We start from the raw sequence: 24,126 nt of genomic DNA on the forward strand, positions 1-24,126 counted from the left end.
GATATTATTTAATTATATAATGTTACTATATATATATGTTTTAACAAATATGATTGTAAAAATGTTTTTTTATAACTTTTAATAATTATTTAATTATTATAAGTTAATTTAAGTATTTTTAAGTATATTATAGTAATTAATTTTAACTATTAATTTAATTTAACACTGTTTTTAATAAAGTCGATATTTTAATAAACTATATTTTTGTAAACGATATTTTTGACTCGATATTTTTGTACTTACCTGTTTGTAGATACAAACTCGATATTCTGTCTGTCGATATTTTGTCATCGATATTTTTGCTAGTAGATATTCTGTCCGTCGATATTATGTCAGTGATCCGTGATGCGTAAGTTCAATTGGTTACAATGCTCTTTTTTCTTCGGTCTTTTCCCCCTCCCTCTTCCCTTCCCCTCTTTGGCCTCACACCTACAGGAGATGGTCGATGCTCTAATGCCGGTGCTCATAGATATAGGGGACTGCAAGTATGGGTGAGAATGCTAACCCAGCACCCACGCTAAGAGCGGTAACGTGGAATGTGCGCAACCTGAACGACTGTAGAAAGGTGCGATTGGTGGCTGCGTATCTTAACCGATATGGTGCGGATATTAGTTTTCTGCAAGAGCTGCGTTTGAGGGCGGGATGGATGGGAGAAAAATGAATAGCGGATACTCCAACTACGCTAGAGGTACAGCCATCATTCTTTAAAAAGGGCTCCCATGGCGCACGATCACTGCTTTATGTGACCCCCAAGGGCGATACGTTATAGTGGTCGGGTGCTTGGAGGCCACCCGGTTAGACTGATATCGGTATATGGCCCCAACACAGATATCCAGTGCGAAAGTATATACCCAGGCCTACAATTGTAAGGACAACCAAGGCTATTTCAACAACAAACTTAAAAAAGGGGTGAACACACAAAAAGAGTTTTTTTCTGATATTTAAGAATTTAATTCTAGTGATAAAACAATTGATCAATAACATATAACAAAACAGATATATTCAATACACTTAATACAATATTTTCATTAATAAATTTCTTAAAAACGATATATGTTCTGGTTAATGTGCAGGTTTACGGATAAGGTCTTCCCAGATATTGTTGGGGGGCTGTTTATTTCAACGCGTTTCGACACGTGGTTGTGTCTTCATCAGGAAATTATTTATACAGCCAATTTTCTAAAAAGAACAAAACATATTTTTAAAACATTTAAGACTGTGTGTTTAAGAGACAAAGCAATATGTGGTTACATAGCCTGGTATAGTCGGAAGATAAACATTATTTTATAATGCTGAAGTATTAGTTTTCTTGCATCTTGACCTTAGTTCAAGGAAAACAGAACTCTATATGCATATATCTTCATGATAATCGATATTTCTATATACATATAATTTACACAGATACTTGATGTATTTGCTCGATACATTTCATTGCGTCTTTTAAATTTGTGCAGAAAGACTCCCTCTATGCGAATTGGAGAAAGAGGGGAAGAGGGGGGGGAGAGAGAGAGAAGAGGAACAAGAGTGATGATTTCTACAGAATTAAAGTAGCCCTATTTAACAGAATTAGAATTGTTCTAATATTTAAAAAAAATAGAGACTTTTCTTCTAAAATGATTTGTATCATACATAAACACTATATGTAGCTATTTTTGACCAATGCTTGTTCCCAAGGAGCATGCAGTTTTTGTATGCATATGTTTCAATGTGATCTTGCTGTAAGTACTTTGAACATATATGCATAGTTGTACTTGATTTTTACTTTAGAAAAGCTAGTTTGTTTCCAATCAACTAACTATTAGTTTTGAATATCTTACCTAGACTTTCTTTTTCCGCTTTTTTAAAAATTTCAGAACGATGAGGGCGAAGAGTGAGGCACCTTTCTTTACCTTTGCAATCGAAATTGGTATGTGAAACCTATAGGAAAACCGGGTTCTGGCTTTAGATCAATCTTTCACGATGGGTTGGTCAGAAGGTTAAATTTGCATAAACTCGTTCTGAAATCTCACTCAATATTTTACATAATAACGTGTTACCTGGGTTTAGCGGTTTCACTGCATACATCCCACTCTTCTGTTCGGACAATTAAAACATACTATGCTCTTTAAAAACAAGTATTCTGAAATAAAGGTAAAAATACCAACTTTGATAATTAGTCTCTCTTTTTTTGTGACTAAATTCATTATTTTTGTACGAGCATGATCTCAAATCCCTTTTTAAAAAACCCACATCATGTTAATTTTTCCGTTTTGTTTTAAAGAACATCCATTTGTTTGTGCATTTTATTCAAAACTAATAACAGCTAAGATCTAGTAGTAAGTCAATTCCTTATTTACCTTTACAAAGAATTACTGAAACAAAAACATTACTCTTGGCGGTAATGAAAATATATGCGCTGTAGTTTTACCTTCTTTGATTATTATGTCAGCGTTATGGATCCTTAGCGTTATAGATCCTTAGCGTCATAGATGTTTAGCCAACTAAAAGCGCCAGCATGGGACGTCGTGTGCAAGATAAAATCGTCTCTTTGGGTAACAGTAATTCTAAGGAAACATAATCATTATGAATATACTATAATAGGGTAATTTTATGTTTCTTTTCTACATTTTACAAGGGAAAAACGAGTTTGTACCTTTTTTTTAAAAAAAAAAGGGGATTTAATCAATCCTGTCTGTTCAATTTCATGAGCAGATAGATAAATGAAGCAGCATTTTCATGTTCTATTATTTCCAAATTCTTCTAAAAACTCCTGATAGATAGCGTGTTCTTATTAGAGTAGAAGTTTTCAGCTGCAAAACAGAGGGGTACAAAAAGGTGCAGGCAAACTGTTAATTAGTTTCCCTTGTATCGGTGTTTATAAGCATTTTGAGAGGGAATGGACGCTAGAGCTCTTCCTGTTCCTAAAGTCTTACCGGTTAGGATGATGACAGACTTCTGTCTCACGACGCCTCGCCTGGTGCAGAAGAAAGGGGTTTGTAAACCGCTCTCTCATTGGTATTTATACCAAACAGGATCGGTGTCATCTCTATATGTACACGCCCACATTTAAAGCTAGAGTGTATCTAAAAACAGTATGTTTTGATGGTCCTTTTTATGTAGCTATTTTTAGAGACATAAACGTTAATAATAGTCATTCTATCCCTAAGAAAGTTCCAAGGGTTTACTGGCGATATATTATGGTGAACTTTATTTTCAATGAACAACACTATTCATTTCCTTTTTTTTTTTAAATCTCATAATTTTGTATATTCTTTCCACTTTTATATAATTGCATTCTCCCAGGGTAATTCATGGTTAAGGCCATGTTTGAATGTTCCAAGGGTAAAAATCCAATAAACCTCTTTCTTTTTTCTTATCCTGTCTCCGCCTTTACTGTTAGGTATGTGGACTTTTTCTAGTATTCGCCATTTCAGTTCCTCATGTGAGTGTTTAAACTCTGTGAAGTGGTTAACTAGAGGTGCTGTCAGTTTTCTGGTTCTTATTGCTGACCTGTGTTCAGTTAATCTTGTTTTTATTGCTCGAGAGGTCTCACCCACATATCCAAGATGGCAGGGACATGTGATTAGGTATATTACATTTTGGGTGTTGCACGTCCATAGCTCCTTAGCTTGAATGTTGATGTTATTAAACATCAAGTTCTCTCCTGTGATGATGCTATTACATGACTTACATGAACCGCAACGAGATGTTCCTTTTGCTGTACCATTATTAGTAATTGATCTCTGTATGAAAGGAGGATTATCCGTTCTTTGAATATATCTCGAGTGTACAATTTGATCCTTGAGATTTTTATTCCGCTTGTGAGCATAGAGTGGTTTAGCTATTTTTTGTTGCTTTTCATTTCAATTCAACAGGTGCCAGTTAGAATTTATTATTTGTCTCACTGTAGAGTCTAGGGTGGAATGTTTTGTTACACAGACTAACGTCGAGTTTGCACTTTGTTTTTGTGAATGTAAAAGTGCATCTCGATCGTAAAATCTGGCCCTTTTGTAGGCCTCTCTAACTAAACGGCGAGGGTAACCTCTCTGGATAAATTTTTCTTTCATATTTTCAGACTGATTGTCATAATCTCTAAGGTTAGTACAATTACGTCTTACCCTTAGAAATTGTGAAAAGGGGATGCTGTCTTTTTGGCATTTGGGGTGATAGCTATTGAAATGTAGTAGTGTGTTCCTCGCTGTTGGTTTAGTAAATAAATCTACTTCCAACAAGCCTCCATTATTTTTTATATAGATATCCAAAAACTCTACTCTAGTTGTACTTGTGTGGGCAGTGAATCGGAGGTTATTATCTGCCAGATTCAACCAAAGGAGGAATTCTCCCAGAGTCTGTTCCCCATCGGTCCACACAAAAAAGATGTCATCTATGTATCGGTACCAATGGGAAACAGACTCAGAGAAAGGGGCCACTTCATTGAAGATATGTTGATCCTCAAATGCAGTCATGTAGATGTTTGCTATTGAGGGAGCCATAGAAGCTCCCATACTGACTCCCTTAGTCTGTAAGAACAAATTTTCTCCAAATTCGAAAAAGTTTTCATGTAAAACGAGGGTTAAGCATTCCTTAATGAAGGTTTTAGCGCAGGGTATTTGGTATTTATCGATAAACCACATTGTGGTTTCAATTGCTCCTGTTTGGGGGATGTTGCTATATAGCGACTCTACGTCTAAAGTCACTAAGATATCTCTTTCTTCATTAAAGGGCAGTGTTTCTACTTTTGTAATAATCGCAGCAGTATCTTTGATATAAGATGGTGACAAAGAAATATAGGGGCGAAGAATATTGTCTAAATACTTAGAGACTGCTTCAAGGGGTGTCCCTATTGTGGAGACAATCGGACGATATGGAGGGTTATCCTGATTTTTGTGAATCTTTGGTAACCCATAAATGCAAGAAGTTTTCTTATCAGATTTATTTAGAAATTCAAACTCCCTTTTATTTATGATCCCTTCCTCATGTGCTCTTGCTGTTAGCCTGCTTATAGTCTTAATTATCCTTTCTGTAGGGTTTAGTTTAATGCTTTTATAGAAAGTGGGATCATTTAACATTTTAAGCATATTGGTCTCATACGTAATGCTATCTATTAAGACTATTCCACCTCCTTTGTCGCTGCTTTTTACAGTCACTGCGTTATCTTTCTTGAGATTGCTCAGGGAGTTATGTTCCTCTTTAGTTATATTATATTTAGGTTTAGGGATGAATCTCAGTGCCTGATCTAATTTTTTTAAAACTGCCTTTTCAAAAATTGCTGTTTCAGGACCCACCTGGTCTAAAGATGGAGTGAATGTCGAAGGCAAAGCCACTATGTTTGAAGCTATGTCAGCTGATTCAATGGGGTCACCATCTAAAAATAAATTTTTTAATCTAATCTTTCGAAAGAAAGAATGAAGGTCCTGATATAACTCAAATACATTCACATTAGCGTGAGGGACAAAAGATAACCCCTTAGTTAATAGGGAGACATCGGCAGGGGTTAGAGTACGTGAGAATAGGTTGAATATTGGGATTACATCCCGTTCCTCCAATACTGTTTGTTCCTGGTTTCTAGATATTGTTGAGGTTCCTGGGCATATTGATGGTTCTGATAGTTGCCTCTTGTTGTATTCTGGAACCTGACCCTTTGGCGTCCTCTTCTCCCCCCCCCGTTGTCCTAAAAAAGGCTGTCAATTATTTCTTTGACCATTTCTAGGATCGAATGGTCTTTCATCTTGATAACCCATGCTACTCTCACCATCTGATTCAGCATCTGAGGAGTCAGAAAAGGTGGTGATTTTATGCTGAGGATTATAATTATATGGTCCTGATTGAGTATCTGCTTTATAGAAGCCATCTACGGTGTATGGGTAGGTTCGTTCTAAGGTATAAAACCTTTTATCTTTTGTAAATTTGTCATCCTTTCTTTTTCTAAGATAGTTTGAGAATGAGGCGATATCATTTTTTATGACTTCTAGTTGTTTATTAGCATCCTCAGCTGTAGTTGACTTCCTGATTTTATCTTCTAACTCCTCTATTTCTTTTTTTATTTCTGCCGATATTTCTTTAGATGTAGATATTATTAAAATCATAAGATCTCTGGAGCAGCGACTCGCAATCATGCTCCATTTGATGAGAAAGGATTTAATATCCACGAAAAGGCCAGGAATATTTCTGATCCTAAGCCCTAATGGAATAATACCATTTTTAAGATAATTCAGCATGAATTCTCCATGCGCCTCTATCCTAATTAATTTCTTTTGTAGGTTCGATAATTTGTTAATGTCACTCCTATTCTGGGGATTACTAGAAGAGCTATTTCCAAACGTGACATTAGTTCCTACTAATGTTGCGAAGTCCTCATCCGAGAACCCGAACGGTTGTAGTTGGGCCATTGAAATCTTTATTAATTGAGAGCTACTATTGGAAGGAGAGTGATAGGAGAAAAAGAGGGGGGAGGGGGGGGATAAGAGAAGGCTGAGAGCCACCCAACACAGATATCCCCAGTTCTTTAGTGAGGTCTGGCGGAGTCTCTAGGTCCCGGGTGATCTTCTGGGGTGGGGACTTCAATGTGATCCTGGATCCGGAGAAGGATAGATCGGGCGGCTCCCACCATCCTCATCCCTCAAAGGACCATGAATTGGTAGATGTCTGGCATCGCCGAAACCTTCAAGGAAGGGAGGGAACTTGCTTATCCACTGCAGCCCCATGTGGTCCAAAATCGACTTTTGGCTGACATCACATGATGTAGATGCTTGGGTCTGCAACAGCGCTCATCTTGCTCGAACCCTTTCGGATTATGCTCCGGTCTTGCTGGAATTCTCATTGCCTGATGCACCTAACAGGGCCTTTAGCTGGAGACGTCCCGCCGGGGCTCTTCTGGACCAGGTCTTCCGGGAGTAGATTAGGTCTGCAATAACGGAATATGTTGAGATAAATGCCTGCTCGGTGGACTCTCCATCCACGTTATGGGAGGCATTTAAAACTGTAATCAGAGGCCAGTGTATAGCCAAGCAGGCGGAAGTCCTGCACACGCTTAGGGGTGACCTCCGGCGTCTTGAAAGGGAGATACGAGCCCTTAAATCTGAGTATTTTGCGACTAGCTAGCTGGCGACTCTTGGGCAAATCAGGGAGAAGGTGGCAGAATTCGAGGAGGCAGCACACAAAGAGACACACTTTTTGGGGAAAGAGGCACATGCCCGCCAATATGGGGAAGGGAACCAAGCAGGGAAAACTTTGGCAAGCCTTCTCAAAAAACCATGGGCAAACGAATACATTAGTGAGCTACGTGTTGGTGAGGATGGATGTGCTGTTGGACAGGACGGTACAAAAGGGGTGGTGATGGACGGAGCATCTGAACCAATCAAACACTCACACCCAGTCAACAGATCTGGGTTTAATCCATTACCGTTTTTTAGCCCACTCTGCCACCCCAGTTCAGACATGGCCATATGCAAATCAGTCTGACCCTGTGCCTCATGGGAACAGTCCAGCCCGAACTGCCAAGCCATGCCTTCCCTGGACCGGAAACAAGCTTCCTAGGACCGGGTTCTGGCATTCCAGCCGTCTTCAGCCAGGCTTGCTTGAATCCAGTGGCAAAGTGAGCAAGGGACTCTCGTCTGAGCATACCCTGCCAACTTATGGCGAACAAAGCGGTACAAAAGGGGTGGTGATGGACGGAGCATCTGAACCAATCAAACACTCACACCCAGTCAACAGATCTGGGTTTAATCCATCACTGTTCTTTAGCCCACTCTGCCACCCCAGTTCAGACATGGCCATATGCAAATCAGTCTGACCCTGTGCCTCATGGGAACAGTCCAGCCCGAACTGCCAAGCCATGCCTTCCCTGGACCGGAAACAAGCTTCCTAGGACCGGTTTCTGGCATTCCAGCCGTCTTCAGCCAGGCTTGCTTGCATCCAGTGGCAAAGTGAGCAAGGGACTCACGTCTGAGCATACCCTGCCAACTTATGGCGAACACATCGGTCCATAAGTTGGACAGGAGGCTGTGCAGGCAGAAATGCTTGCCTTCTACTCCTCATTATATGACGTGCGTCAGACACAAGTGCACCCTGATCTGCTTCCCTTTCTTGATTCGATAGAACTGGTATGTCTTAGTGACTGCTACCGTAGATATTGGAATGAGCCGTTCTCAGAGGAGGAGGTGATTGGAGTCATCTGGGATATGCCCGGAGATAAAGCACCGGGATTGGATGGACTCACGTCCGCTTTCTATAAGGAGTTTGCGCCGCTTCCCTCCCCCACCTCCTACACATGTATGAGGAATCACTGGAGTGGGGAGTTCTCCTCCCTCTTTCCGAGAGGCTCTTATAGTGCCCATTCTTAAACCAGAAAAGGACCCAAAGCTCTATGACTCCTACCGGCCACTATCAATGATTAACATTGATAATAAAATTCTCCCAAAACTGCTAGCCACTCGATTGCTTCCACTACTCCCCACAGTGCTTAGACCTGATCGGTGCGGTTCTGTCCCCGGCAGGAGCACTTCTCACATTCTCACAACCTCCGCACCTTTTTTGCTGCCATGCATGAGGTGGACCCCTCTCTCCCGGCCGTCAATGTTTTTTTGGATGCAACCAAGGCATTTGATACCGTGGAAAGGCCATATCTTTTTATGCTTCTTGCAAGTATCGGCCTGAGTCCTGCCTTTTTTCATTCTTTTTATTAACCAGAAAACACATGCTTCAGAAGAGAATACATTATACATAATAGGTGGTTTGGCGTACATAAATACATAGCAAGTGCAGTAATTCAATCCTCCCAGTGGCCTGCCCTTCCTACCGACATGACGTAGGATACAACCATTCGACATGTGAGTCCTGCCTTTTAAAAAAAAATTACTGTGCTATACTCCACTCCGACGGCAAGATTACGGATCAATGGAGTGATCCGCCCCCTGTTAAGGTGGCTTGCGGCACGAGGCAGGGGTGCCCATTGTCGCCCCTCCTCTTCGCTGTGGCCTTTACCCCCGGTGATCTTGGTGTCTATGTATGCAGATGAAGTGACCGTATATGTTAAACACCCGGCGACAAATCTTGACCCCCTTATTCATGAAAGTATTAGGTTCGGAGGCCTCTCGGGCATTACAATAAACTGGGGTAAGTCCACGATCTTCCCGCTTACGGCTGCCATGGACACACTTCAATCAGTATTTCCACTCATGAGGGCAGATTCCCTGGTGAAATACCTGAGTATCCGGCTCAGTCGGGACCCTGAAGAGGTGTGGTGTTACAATTATGGCAGACTCATGGAGTGGCTGGAGGGCCAACTGCCCCGCTGGAAGTTGCTCCCGCTCTCCCTGGTGGGCAGGATAGCAATCACCAAAATGTTGGTACTGCCCAAGTTTTTATATGTCTTTATCAATCTCCCGCTCCCTCTTACTTCGGAATTCAAGAGGAGGCTTCGCTCGAATCTGATATCCCTCGCCTGGGATGGTGGGCAGCCTCGAGTGGCATGGGAGACTCTTACGCTCCCATTTGAACAAGGAGGTCTGGGCGCCCGGACTTGGAGTTGTACTATAACTGTGCACAGGCTCACTTTGGATTCCACAGGATATATCCGACCTAGTTAATGGCGCATGCGGCCCCTGAAAGTGACCAGGCGGGCCGACTCCGCTGCACATGGTACTGTTTCGGCCTCAGAGCTGCCCACAAGCTGAGATCAACACGGTGGGCTGTACGGTATGGGTGTGGCAGGAACTTTGGGGTAGGGCACACTTGAACACACTATTCGCACCCTCAGTGCCTCTCACCGGACACCCAGGCCTACCCTTCACTGCTGGGACTGGGGTCTGCCAGCAATTGTGGAAGCTGCGATTGCACACAATGGGGTGGGCGTTCCCAGACATTGTCTTCATTAGCATGGATGCTGCACTAGGGGAAGAACACACTGGACTTTTAGATAGAATGACATACTTCCAGTTGAGGGCAGCATTGCGCGCATTATATGATTCATTCCGATTGTCCCGCCAACATTCCGCGTTCTGGAAATGTTTTTAGCTAACGCCTCCCCCTACAAACTCATAACCCAGCTATACTCTGGTGTCGTCGGACGCCTGTATTAATCAGGAGTCCCAGCGCTCTCTTGTTGGGATCTTTACCTATTTTATCAATAGTTCTTTACTAGGGCAGTAACTTTGGATTCAAAGTTAAGCTTACTCTGTCGATTGCACCTGGGAGCGATAGCCAGTGTTCTAATAATGAGGTTGATGTACACAGGTACTCATAGTACGGCACGCGGGCCGCCATCGGCCCGGCAAGCCTTCCTCGGCGGCCCGCGGACCTTTCAGACATCGTACCCGTGTTAAAAAAAAATAATTACGAGTGTCTGCAAACACTGCTGGTTGCAGCAAAACGATTCTGAGAGACTCTGCTGCTCTGTGGAGGCCGGGTGACTAGTGAAGTGGAGCTCCAGTGACGAAGAGGTGAAATACAACAAAGCCTCATTAACAAGCAAATGGTCTTTTAAAGAGCTGTGAAGTGCTCGTATGCGGCTGTGAGTGCGCCCGGGAAGCTGTCTCAGCCCAGGCACACACAGGCAGGGTGAGATGATAGAGGGTGACAGAGGGAGGGAAAGGGAGGGAGACAGAGGGAGAGGGAGGGAGGGAAAGGAAGGGAGCCAGAGGGAGGGAGGGAAATGGAGGGAGACAGAGGGAGGGAGGGAAATGGAGGGAGGGAGAGGGAGGGAGAGAAAGGGAGGGAGGGAGGGAGAGAAAGGGGGGAGGGAAATGGAGGGAGGGAGAGGGAGGGAGGTAAAGGGAGGGAGACAGAGGGAGAGGGAGAAAGGGAAAGGGAGGGATACAGGGGGAGGGAGGGAAATGGAGGGAGACAGAGGGAGAGGGAGGGAGGGAGGGAGGGAGACAGAGGGAGAGGGAGGGAGGGAGGGAAAGGGAGGGAGACAGAGAGAGGGGGAATGGAGGGAGGGAGGGAGACAGATAAAGGGAGTGGCAGGGAGACAGAGGGACGAGGGAGACAGAGGGTGACAGACAGAGGGAGGAGGGAGACAGAGAGGGAGAGGGAGACAGACAGAGGGAGAGGGAGGAAGACAGAGAGGGAGGAGAGAGACAGACAGAGGGAGGAGGGAGGGAGGAAGACATAGAGGGAGGAGGGAGACAGGCAGAGGGAGATAAATGGGGACTGTATAGTCATAAATTTCAGGACACCAGACTGGGCCAGAGACTCAATCCTAAATGCACCTGTGCCCTCTAAACGGGAATATAATACAACTCTACTCCCTTTAGACTATTTCTATAGGGGTCAGTCAGGGAAATATGTTACAGCACGGACAATCGACCATCACATAGCTACCCATCCCAATCAATATAATACAGCCTACGATTTTGCCCCACTATATAACCCTTGGGACAACTTCGCAATCCCGACTTACAACAGATTTCAGGTGTTTGGCCCACTGGACGAGAACGATTGACAGAGGGAACAAACTACATCACCTCATCCTCCTGATGTAATTGTAACTAGGGGAATGGCTGAAACTGGTCTAGGGATGTCGGGTATAAATAGGGTAGCAGGAGATATCGTAGAAAGGTTAGCAAGTGATGGCCGGTACATAACTGACAAAATACCCCAGACTGATGTAACCCCTGTTATAGACATAACTTCAGGCGAGAGTTTAGAGAGTCTTGAAACAGTTGCACTTTATGACACCACACACGATAATACTGCTGAAGGTCTCACGATTATTACTTGGAACATAGCAGGAATTGCCACTAAAATAACTACCCCCTTCTGGAAAACCTTTACTACACATGGGCACGATATAAGTTGTCTCCAGGAGACGTGGCATAGAGCACAAATACAAGTCGAGGGGTATACATCATATAGTGTGGATGCAACAACCCCTTTAGCAGGAAGAGCAAAAGGTGGACTTTTGACTTTGGTATCATCTACTCTAACTGAGTTTAGTCTTGGTAGTTATGTAGAGGTGGCCCCGTATGCACTGATTCTGCGTCTTGTACATGGCAAAGGCAGGAACCTATTCATAGTAAATTTCTATAATAACATCACTGGAGCTAACCGGGGCACGATAGTACAAGATATAGAGCGGGCAATAGAGGGAGTATTAGAGCAATCAGGTGATCCCCCTGTAATAATTTGGGCGGGAGACTTCAATATTCAAGCGTGCAGCCATGCACAAAAGGGGATCTGCGGTCACTGAGGGGAGTACCATAGCGGAGGTAGTACTGTATACAATAATTTTCCACACACCAACTACGGAAGCGCCCTGAATAATCTGGTTGCCAAATTAGATCTGGAGTTGCTAGACTACACAAAGAATAGAGATAACGTAGAGTGCCCGTCATTTAGAGGGCGGGATGCCCACTCTAATATTGACCACATTTTGGTGTCCAATGGACCAGTCTATTCCAATGTATGGGTTGTTGAGCAGCCTGTGAGCGATCACAACAGCATATCGCTGGTATTATTTGGCTGGGGGCCAAAAACTCATGCTCATGGGAGACCCGTTCAAGGGATTACAGCCGAAAGACCAAACGGCATGGGAATAAAGTGGGTCAGAATAAACCCTGCCCAATTTATGATGGAAGTAATCTCAAAATGCAGCGTGGAAATAGGTTACTGTCTGGGAACCAATGTGACTCCAGGCAATTTACTTGTTAACTTTTTAAAAAATAACTAAAGTGATCGATGACTCACTTACAGTTAGGAGTCGAAAGCTGAGGAAAATCCAAGTGGTATGGTTTGATAAGCATTGTGCTCAGTCATTAAATAAACTTAAATTAGCTCTTGCTACCAATCCCAGAGACTCAGCTAAAATTAGAGAGGAGCGCCACAATTATAAAATCTCGCTGGCCACCAGGAAAAAAGAACTACAAAACAAGGCTTGGTCTAACCTGGACATGGCTGCGGCAACAAAAAACCACAAATTATTCTGGGAAACCATAAACAGACCGCTCCTAAAGAATGACAACATCCCTGAAATCCCCTCCCATGTTAGCTGTCGTGCCTGGATAGCCCACTTTACTGGGATTTTAAATTCTGATTTTATCTTAGATGGGTCGATTTTAGACACAGATATAGTGTCCAGTTCAAAATGGCAAAAAAGCAGTTATCTGTGACCCTAACCGAGGTTACCGAGGCAATAAGTAAGAGTAAAGGCGGTAAAGCCCCGGGCCCAGATGGGGTGCCCATGGATTTTTATAAACATGAAATGAACTTATGGGCACCAATATTGACACGATATTTTAATGCTGCTGTAGAAGACAGGCTCCCACCAACATGGGGTCAGTCCATCATTGTACTCCTTTACAAGAAAGGCCCCAGGTCAGAGGCACGTAACTACCGCCCCATCTCGGTCCTGGACTCGTCAATCAAAATTCTTAGTAGAGTCCTTTTAGAGAGACTGGAAGCCTGGGTCGAGGAAAATAACATCTTATCCCCAGTGTAGTACGGGTTCAGAAGGGGGATGGGAACAATGGAGCAGTGCGTGAACCTGGAACTTATTATCAACAAATACACAAAAGCCAAAGAGGGTAACTTATTTTTGTGTTTTGCTGATTTAAGTTCGGCATTTGATTTGGTGGAACACTCGCTCTTATGGCCAGTTTTATTAGAAATGGGTGCTCCCACTGAAATGATCCACTTCCTGACCAGACTGTACGAAAATCTGTCTAGCAAAGTCAGATTTGGTACTGCTGGCGAATGCACACCTTTATTTAGAATTAATAGAGGCATTCGACAAGGATGTGTTCTTGCCCCACTTTTAGTTTCCCTATTTATAAATCAAATTGATCAAATCCTAAGAACAATCCAAGCAGATGCCCCCCTTATAAACGGTAACCCCATTCCAATTCTTTTATACGCGGATGACGCGGTTCTTCTCTCCCGGACCCAAAATGGCTTGCAATGTTTAATTAATAAGTTTCACACCTTCACTGAAAATAGAAAGTTGATAATTAACAAAGGAAAAACCTTTATAATGCCACGTGGAAGGAAGACAAGAAAGAACAGGACCTTTTACCTAGATGGGGAGAAATTGGAAACTGTAAAGAAATGTTGTTATTTGGGTATTACATTTTCAGGAGACGGAAGGTGGGTTAACGAACAGGAGAGTGTCCGTTTTAAAATGGTAAGGAACACTAGTAGTGTTTTTAGATTTGCAGCGAAACTAGGGGGCCGAAGAATTCAAGAGATGGTGTCTATATATAACTCCAGGTGCATATCATCAGCCCTGTATGGGGCAGGGATATAGGGCTATCACACTCAGAGTGGTAACCAAATCCAGTATGAGGAAAATGCCTTCCTGAAACAATTGCTTTGCGCCCCGGCTGCGGCATCAAATGAGTTAATACATAGGGAAGTGGGCTTAAACCTAGTTAAAGATTTAATTGCCTTACGCCCTCTGGCCCTATGGCGATCAATCTGGTCAAAAGAAGAAACAAAATTTACTCAGGATGTGATTAATGACTGCCTAAAGCTCGATCACTGCTCAAAGATACCTTGGTTATGCCATATTCAATCTTGGTACAAGATACTCTATGATTGTGATATTTTTAGAGAACCTACTATGGGGACAGGCTTATCAAAAAAGGAGCTTAAAGTCACCTTCCTGAAACATAAAAGAAGTACCAGAATGACCGAATATGCAAAACAAAGTACGTTTAACTCTTATTTAGAATACAGCGTAAGTGAAGGCTTTCAATCATACCTCACTGTTGTTACCAAAAGCTCTCATCGCTTTGTATTATCTCGCTTACGCTTAGGAATTGTGCACCATCTAGTAGCATTCCCACTGATTAAGAAGCCTGGCACATGTTTATGCCCCTGTGACGGTATTTCCAAGCAGAGTAGCTGCCATTTTATGTTATTTTGAAAATGTTATACCCCTTATAGAAAATTTTATCTGAAACCCATCTTTTTAAAATACAACTCACGCAGTACTAAGACAGCGATGCAGCTGATGTTTAATTTAGAGAGCCCAGATATATGCTTCCATGTGGCTACATATATTTTAAAATGTACTTTTGCACGGAAATCAATTATTGTATGAACTCAGTACATGGCTCTGACTTATATGCACCTTACTATTGCTAGTTTGCACATGTATTTTAAGATGAATGTATACATTATTTTTATCAATATGCACTTTATCATTGCCAATTTTGCACATGCGTCGGAAAACAAGTATTTTTTATACGGTATTGCCAATTGCACATCGGACTATTCCAGCAATCGCTTTCATGTACGATTGTTTTTCCTTATTGAACCGCTAACACGTTATTTCTACGACACATGTTTATCTTATGAAAAGTAACTCCTTTATTATGCGCCCTTCACGAACAAAGAGGAGCACATATTGCTGCACTGTATTTGGTATTTGATAAATTAGGGTCTGATGTAAATCAATGATGTACATGCAATTTTATTCTGTATTGTTGCTATATGGGTATATTTATATATACACCGAATAAAGCACTTTTTGAATTGAATTGAATTGAGTACCCATGTTGTAGGATATGAAGAAGGCAGTCCATACGCATTACATACACTATCACTAGTAACAGAGTTGATGCTGTAGTTCTGCAATGAGTAATGTTAGATTTCAGCTATTCTCAGACTAATGCAACGTGTAAGCTGTAGGCAGGAGTCCTTGGTAGGTGGCTGATATGTGTGTGGAAGTGGTCCTTCTAGCCTCAAGCCTCTCTCTGCTTTGCTACTGATCACACGGGTCCTGAAGAAGGTCAGGTGGGATCAAACCATCCTCATAACTGGGGCTGGGTCCAGAGTGTCTTGTACATAGAGTTCTTGAATCTCAGCATATGCTCTCCACTTTATCTGCCTGTTTGAGACAATCAGCTCTCCCAGTAGTAGGGCAGGTCCTGCAGCTAAGCCTTCCCAATCTACACTTTCAAGCATGGAGATTGAGCAGCAACAACAGAGAAGGTTGGAACTTCCGTCTGAGGTCATAGATGTGATTCTGGCTACTCGCTGGCCTTCCACAAAATCCATCTTTTCTGGCCATGGGTCTAAATTTGTCATTTGATGCTAGGAGAAGCAAGTTGAGCCTCCACATGTAAGGTTGTCTCATTTCCTTCTGTTTGTTTTGTCATTGGCCCACAAGACTTTACTGTGGGTCCTGTTAAACACTACTTATTGGCCCTTCAGCCTTTCTACATCTGCCAGATCATCCCCCTTTGTTCAAGTCATCCATTGTGGTGTCTTTTTTAAAAGGACTTTCCCATGCGTTTCACTCCCCCGCTCTCTTCATTCTGCTGCATTGAGATCTTAGTTATTTCTTACTTTTATGATATGTGTCTCCTTTGAGCCTCCACACACTTGTGCCCTCAGTCTCTTGACTATGAAGATTGTGTTTCTCATTGCCTCAAGTTCTGTGCATTTCCTTAGTGAGCTAGAGGCATTATCAGTCCAGCCTCCAGACACCACCGTTCACCCTGACATGTTGGTGCTTCGAATACATGCCTCCTTCCTTCCAGAAGTGGTGTCCCCCTTTCCTGTGAGACGTCCACCACACTCTCAGTGTTCTTCTTTCCGCCACATCCCTCTCAGGAGGAGGATGGTCCACAGATGGGATCCTATTCGGGCCTTAGTTTCTATATCGATAGGACTAAGGAGTACGGAGTGGACACTCAGCTCTTTGTCTGATTTGATGGCGTGAAGGAGGGGAGGGGCGTTCAAACAAAACTCATCACAATGGATAGTTCTTTGCATCAAACTGTGTCATGTCTTGGCCAAAAAGAGCGCTCTTAAGGGACTTAGTGCTCATTCCACCATGGCAAAGGCCGCTACTATGGGCCTGACTCTGGGTGCTCCTGTTTTGGACATTTGCCAGGCTGTCATTTGGGCTTCAGTCCATTCCTTCACCAGGCACTCAACTCTCAAGTCCGCAGAAATGATCATTTCACAGTAATTCTTGGTGTAAGGTCCTCTCCTCAGCCCTTCCTCCATGTGAGGCCCATTTTTGGCAATGATTCTAAAGATGAGAAATGTGCGTTTAGAGGTATCCATCAGAAGAACAAGTTACTTACCTTAAGTAAAGCTGTTTCTTGTTGATACTATATGTAACTGCAGATTCTTCACTGCTGGACCCTTCTCCCCATTATTGGGCTTTTGGGAGAAATAAACTTCCACATTAGGACACACACTGTCTAAATTCTCAATTTGGTATTGATGCCTCACGACTGAGGGCGTGGAAAATGTCATTGAATAAACTGACTTGATCATGCAAGGATAGCTCCTATATATGGTTCTTTGTGAGCATGGCCAGCGGAAACAGATGGCACCACTCACTGAAGTGCAGGAACACCTGCAGAAAGTTTCAGGATGCAGTTTGGTGCTTGGGGGGGATTGACAAGGTGACAAATCTGTGATTAGAGTTTCCATCAGAAAAGGTTATACCAAAGGTAAGAAACTTGTGCTATTGGACCCCACAGCCCTGAGAGTGGGGGGCAGGACCACAGAGGTTGTATCGCTGTGGGAGTCTGGGGACCAACAAAGCCCCAAGCAGGGTCTGTAACTTGCATTAAAGTTGAGGGCCTTTTATTAAGTATTGCCTAACCAGCAGCACTGAGGCAAAGCATGTTAGGGTTAACATAGAATAGGACTGTAGCACATCACTTGGCATACCGCGTCACCCCATGGTATGTGAGCTGAAAAGTGTATCCTTCCACTCACGTCGCAAGAAGTCCATGTGCAGCAGTGCCTGTACTGCCTCACCCTAATCATGGAGATACACTGATGGAGAGAAATTAACCCATCCACCAGTAACTCCATTGTGCCCCCCAGAACACCTGATGCCCCCCCCGCCCACCCTGCATTTCTTATATGCCCACATTGCTCTCCGTACCCCTGGGCCCAGCCAGGTGCCAATAGCCACTCCAATGCCCCCCTCTCATGCACACCTGTTTGTCCCCTCCTGCTCTCCCCCTCTGTGCTTTCCCTCCTGGGACAGTGGTGGTAATTGTTGTTAAAATGCAGGCCCTGGCACAACTATGGCAATCCCTGCAACATTCTGATCCTAGCACCACAGTGGTTGACATTTCTAGGAGTATTCTCGCCTTGGCACAGGAGTGGTAATCCCCTTGAAAAACCCTCCCCCATTGGTGGTTATGTCAAGTCAAGTCAAGTCAGAGAATTTATATAGCGCACTACATACCCAGAGGGTCTCAAGGCGCTTAAGGAGGGGTGGGGGATTACTTGTCAAATATCCACGTTTTAAGTTGCTTTCTGAATGCTAGGTGGTTCTGGGTAAGGCGAAGGTGAGTGGGAAGTGAGTTCCAGGTTTTAGCTGCCAGGTAGGAGAAGGATCTACCTCCCATGGTGGTTTTGTTGATGCGAGGTACAATGGCAAGGGCTTGGTTGGAAGATCGTAGCTGGCGGGAGGGGGTGTAGAAGGACAGTCGTGTGTTGAGGCATTCTGGTCCGATTTCGTAGAGTGCTTTGTGTGCGTGGGTTAGGAGCCGGAAAGTGATCCTCTTATTGACGGGGAGCCAGTGGAGGTTTTTCAGGTGACCAGAGATGTGTTCTTTACGCGGGATGTCCAATATGAGCCTGGCTGAGGCGTTTTGGATTCGTTGGAGTTTTTTCTGGAGTTTAGCGGTAGTACCGGCGTAGAGGGTGTTTCCATAGTCCAGTCGGCTCGTGACCAGAGCGTGGGTGACCGTTTTCCTAGTTTCGGTAGGGATCCAACGAAATGTTTTTTTGAGCATGCGAAGAATGTTGAAGCAGGATGAGGAGACGGCGTTGACTTGTCTGTTCATTGAAAGTGAGGAATCCAGGATGACGCCTAGGTTCCGTGCGTGGTCTGTCGGGATGGGTGCTTTTCCAAGGGCTTCTGGCCACCAAGAGTCGTCCCATGCGGAGGGGGAGGTACCTAAGATGAGGACTTCTGTTTTATCTGAGTTCAGTTTCAGACGACTGTGTTTCATCCATTCGGCTACTTCTTTCATTCCTTCGTGTAGGTTAGTTTTGGCGGTGCTAGGGTCATTGGTGAGTGATAGGATCAGTTGAGTGTCATCCGCGTAGGAGATGATGTTAAGGTTGTGTTGGCGGGCGATGGCCGCGAGGGGGCTCATGTATACGTTGAAAAGGGTGGGGCTGAGTGAAGATCCTTGTGGTACGCCGCAGATGACTTCAGTGGCCTCTGACTTGAATGGTGGAAGGCGGACTCTCTGGGTTCTTCCGGTGAGGAACGAGGTGATCCATTCTAGTGCTTTTCCTTGGATTCCGATGTTTCTGAGGCGCTGTAGAAGGGTGCTATGGCAGACTGTGTCGAAGGCTGCGGAGAGGTCGAGGAGGGATGAGTGCGACTGTTTCTCCATTGTCCAGTAGAGTTCGAATGTCGTCTGTTGCTGCGATGAGGGCGGTCTCAGTGCTGTGTTTTGCTCGGAAGCCGGACTGTGAGGAGTCGAGGGATTTGTTGGCTTCGAGGAAGGCGGCGAGCTGGTTGTTGACAGCTTTCTCTATGACTTTGGCCGGGAATGGAAGGAGCGAGATGGGGCGGTAATTTTTGAGTTCGGTGGGGTCCGCTGTGGGTTTTTTCAGAAGGGCGCTGAGTTCAGCGTGTTTCCAGCTTTCCGGGAAGGTGGCGGAGTTGAAGGAGCAGTTGATGACGTCTCGGAGGTGCGGTGCTATGATGGATTCTGCTTTGTTGAAGATGTGGTGAGGGCATGGGTCTGTGGGGGATCCTGAGTGGATGGAGTTCATCAGGCGGATGGTGTCCTCAGTGGAGATTGGGTTCCAGTCGTTGAGGATTTTCAAGGGGGGTGAAGGTTCAGCAGATGGTTGGGTGGGTTGGACTCCAGGTTGGTTGTCGAAGCTGTTGTGGATGTCTGCAATTTTGTTGTGGAAGAATGAAGCTAGGGAGTCGCAGAGGGCTTGAGAGGGGGTGATGTCGTTGGAGTTGGCCGAGGGATTGGTAAATTCCTTGACGATGTTGAAAAGTTCCTTGCTGTTGTGGGCGTTGTTATCTAGTCGGTCCTTGAAGGCGGTTTTCTTGGCCTTTCGGATCAGTTGGTGGTGTATGCGGGTGGCGTTTTTGAAGGCGTCCTTGGTGCTGGTGGTTGGGTCTTTTTTCCAGGCCTTCTCAAGGGAGCGGCAGAGTTTCTTGGATTTCTTAAGATCATCGTTGAACCATGAGGCCTTCTTGCTGCCAAGTTTGCTTTGTCGTTTTTTCAGTGGTGCTAGGATGTCGGCGCTGTTGGATAACCATAGGGTGAGGTTGGTGGCGGCTTGGTCGGGGTTTGAGGAGTGGGCTGGGGGGTTTAGAAGAAGCGATGAGGAGATCTGGTCGATGGTGATTTTGTTCCAGTTTCTTTGCAGAGTTGGTTGGGGGTGGTTGTTGGGTTTGGGCTTGTTGTAGGTAAAGTGAACGCAGCTGTGGTCAGTCCAAAGGAGAGCCGTAGTGTGGCTGAAGGAGACATGATTGCTGGAGGTGAAGATAGGGTCGAGAGTGTGACCTGCGATGTGGGTGGGGGAAGTGACCAGTTGTTTAAGTCCGAGGTTGGCGAGGTTGTCCAAAAGGGTGGTGGAGTTGCGGTCGTTGTTCTTTTCAAGGTGAAAATTGAGGTCTCCCAGAAGGATGTAATTTTTGGAGGGGAGCGCGTGTGGAGTGATGAAGTCCGTGATGTCCTCACTAAATTGTGCGCGGGGTCCTGGTGGCCTGTAAAGGAGGGTGCCTCTGAGTGTGGTCTTGGGGTCGATGTGGATCTGGAAGTGAAGGTGTTCAGAGTTGGCGAGATTGACGTCAGAGCTGGTTGAGATGTGGATGGATTTTTTATGGACGATAGCGATTCCTCCTCCTGTGTGGCCGGTACGGTCCTTGCGTATGATCTTATAATCTTCTGGGATGGCAATGGTGATGTCTGGGGCGGAGGAGGCGTTCATCCATGTTTCCGTTAGGAAGGCGACGTCCGGAGAGATGGTGTCTAGTAGATTCCATAGGTCAATGGCGTGCCTGTGGACCGATCGGGTGTTGAGCAAGATGCATTGTAGGTGGTTGGGGTCGGGAATCTGAGGTGTGATCGTATCGGAGTTGGTGACGGTGCCGATGAATTTGCAGGAGTAGCAAGAGAAAGGTCCATGGGTGTGTCCAGGAGCGGCTTGGACGCAATTGGGGGATCGGCCGGGGTTAAGGGCTAGGAGGGTGGTGGCATCGTAAGTAATGCGGGAGGGCTGGGCAATGCGAGGGCCAGGGGGTCTGGCGCTGGGCGCGGGCTCGGCGCGGACGGGCGTAGACGGGCTTACCTTTGGCGCACCTTCGGCGCGGCCGTAGCGCGTGGACGCTGCGCGTGGAACCATCTGACTAACATAGGTGGTGGAGGGGGCGGAGCGTGGGAGGGTCAGCTGGGAGGCGGGGACGTGGAGGCGGGCCAGGGGAAAAGCACAACAACAAGATGGTGGGGTGGCTAGAAAGTGAAACCGGGAGGGCGCAATGCGAAGCCTGGTAATGTCGAATGCACAGAAGTACCAGCGTGCTCACACAGAGAATCCCGGTGAGAGCGCTTACAATTTAAAAACAAGCTATCTAAAATGAATGCACTTACAGGTTAAAAAGCGCTGCCAAAACTAGGCAACATGCTGGCAACATACTAGATCTGACACAATGATAGGAATTTATTGGAAAATGTGTGCCCTGGCACACGTTGGTAATCTCAGTAAACATGCTTGTCCTGGCACAATGGAGGTAATCGCTGGCAACATGCTGGTACAGTGGTTGTTATCCCTGTTGAAATGGTAGCCTGGTGCAAGGGGGTCATTTCTGGATCTAGGTGGGCTTGGAACAATGGTAAAAATCGCTGGCAGTACGCTAGCCGTGTTAGAGTCTTAGCAAATCCTGGCAACATCATCACCACAACGGTGGTCAATCCTAAAAATGGTGAGCTTGGCACAGTGGTGGTAGTCCTTGACGAAATGCGACCCTGGCACACTGGTGGTAATTTCTGGTATAATGCTACCCGTGGCACAAAGGTTCTGATCCATGGCAATATGCTGGGCCAGGCCCAGTGCTGAAAACGCTGTGCAACATGCTCACTGTGACACCATGGTGGGAATTCCTGAAAATATGCTGGACCTGACATAATGGTGGTGATCTCTGGAAGCATGGTGGCCCTGGCACAGTGGTTTTTATTCCTGATAAAATTATGAATCAGGCACAATGGTGGCAATCGTTCGCAACATGCTGGCCCTGGCACATAGGTAATAATTCCTGGTAAAATGCTGACCATGGCACAATGGTCAATCAATCATAGCATTTAAAAAGTGCACTACATACCCGTGAGGGCCTCAAGGCGCTGGGGGGGAGGACGCTGCTACTGTTCGAATAGCAAGGTCTTGAGGAGTCTCCTGAGGGTTAGGAGGGCTTCAGTCAGGATGGGGAGGGTGTTCCATGTCTTGGCGGCGAGGTGGGAGAATGGCCTGCCGCGGGCGGTCACTCTTCGGATGCGGAGGACAGTGGCGAGGTTGTGGTCTGCGGAGCGGAGCTGGTGGGTGGGCTGTAGAGACTGAGGCGGTTGTTGAGGTACGCTGGTCCGGTGTCGTGGAGTGCCTTGTGTGCGTGGGTGAGGAGCTTGAAGGTTATTGCGGGCACAGTCGTAGTAATTTCTGGCAACATGCTGACTGTGGCACAGTGGGGGTAGTTCCTGGTAACATGCTACCTATAGCACCATGGGGGCAATCCCTGATAACATATGTCCCTTGCACACTGCTGTGATTCCTAGTACATTGCTGGCATTGGTATAATGGTGGTAATCTCTGGCAGCAGACTGGCCCTATCACAATGGTGGGAATCCCTGGCGTATTGTGAGCAGCCATGTTCTGATGGTGCCAAGATGCAAATGTAAATCACTTTGAATGCATTAGAGTTCAGGCAGGCTCAGAGCAGAGAAAAATCAGTGTAAGTGAAAATGTGTTATAAAATATGTAAGTGTACATGCTCAGCTGACCTCTCCAAAATCCAAGACTAAAGTCTTTACCCCTGCCCTGGTTTTGGGGAGAAACATATTTCATATAAATGCTCGTATCAGTGGTGTGCACAGAAAGCAGGGGGTTGTGCTGTGATATACAGATTTAATTTACAACCATATCACAGGTGATGTACTTGACTCTGTGCCTTTGGGGTTTGTGTCTTGCAGCTTAAACCATGCAGAGTTCTCCTGTCCTTAGACTGTGATGAGCATTTGGTAAAGACAACAGAGAGCTTCTTTCAAACTCGTCAGAGAGAAGCCATGACCCGACGTACATGGGCAGCGTCCTAAGTTCAGAAAACACCTGTGCAGCCGCCTGTCTGTTGTGTACAGTAAGAAAGATTAAATGTCACCAAGCATCCATGAGTGTGTCTAATCTCTGTTACTGGTGGGGTGGGTAAAATCTGAAATGAGAAAACACATGTCCTGATACCCCTTGCAGGAACCTTTGCCTTACATGCTAGGGTTATTATTCTGTGTCAGTCGATGACGTCATGGTACACTGTTTAATGATTTGCATAGCGCTGGCATGACGCCTTTAAGTCTCTCTGCAGCCAGGGGCCCAGCACAGGCCCTTGGGGTGGTGTCGTTCCATCTTTAAGGGCCCCCAGTTCAGCCTCCATACTGAGAATGTGTGTGAGGTATGAGAGTTTCAGTGTCCCCTGCTGGGGGAGGGGGGTTTGCGTCACACCACTATCTGCAGCTAGGTCTGTGTGATGAGTATCTATAGCGCTACCAAGAACCACGTGATGCCTTCTAGGCGCTTGGCCAGTGAGGAGCTTAGGTCCTGGGATATGAGGGAGTGCTGAGTGAGTGAGATAGCATCCCTCCTTTTTTAGCAGGTCAGTGTGTAACTAGAGAATTGTAGAATTGTGATTTACCACCTCAGTTGTTTTTACAACAACTTATCTTATCCTGTTTCGCAGTTTGTGTGCTGATACTTGTAGCTCTCTTATACATTTTATAAGGAGATATTGCACTGCACTACCGCCCACGTTAAAAGACCTGCCTGTTCTCCCTGACAGCGACACAGAACAACAACAATAGTGACCTAAATATGATAGTCACAAGTGTCCACACAGTCGTGTTGGACTAAATTCTCCTTAGAAAAAATGTGTGAGAGACAAGTGACACCTCACGGAAACACCACCAACGGGGTAACTGGTATGAAATTTCC

At 45.2% G+C, this 24,126-nt stretch overlaps 1 protein-coding gene across 12 annotated transcripts in view; it reads left to right on the forward strand.

Annotated features, from left to right (window-relative positions):
- The window catches only part of LOC144754085 (uncharacterized), a 716,823-nt gene extending 693,343 nt beyond the window's left edge, over positions 1-23,480 (forward strand). For all 12 annotated transcript variants that reach the window (XR_013594649.1, XR_013594644.1, XR_013594647.1 and 9 more), the window contains one exon: positions 23,118-23,480. The gene's annotated coding sequence lies outside the window, so the exon portion shown is untranslated. The remainder of the gene's footprint in view (positions 1-23,117) is intronic.
- The last annotated feature ends 646 nt before the right edge of the window (positions 23,481-24,126 follow it).

This window comes from Lissotriton helveticus, chromosome 5_1 (assembly GCF_964261635.1).
Source record: "Lissotriton helveticus chromosome 5_1, aLisHel1.1, whole genome shotgun sequence".
Taxonomy (NCBI): Eukaryota; Metazoa; Chordata; class Amphibia; order Caudata; family Salamandridae; genus Lissotriton; species Lissotriton helveticus.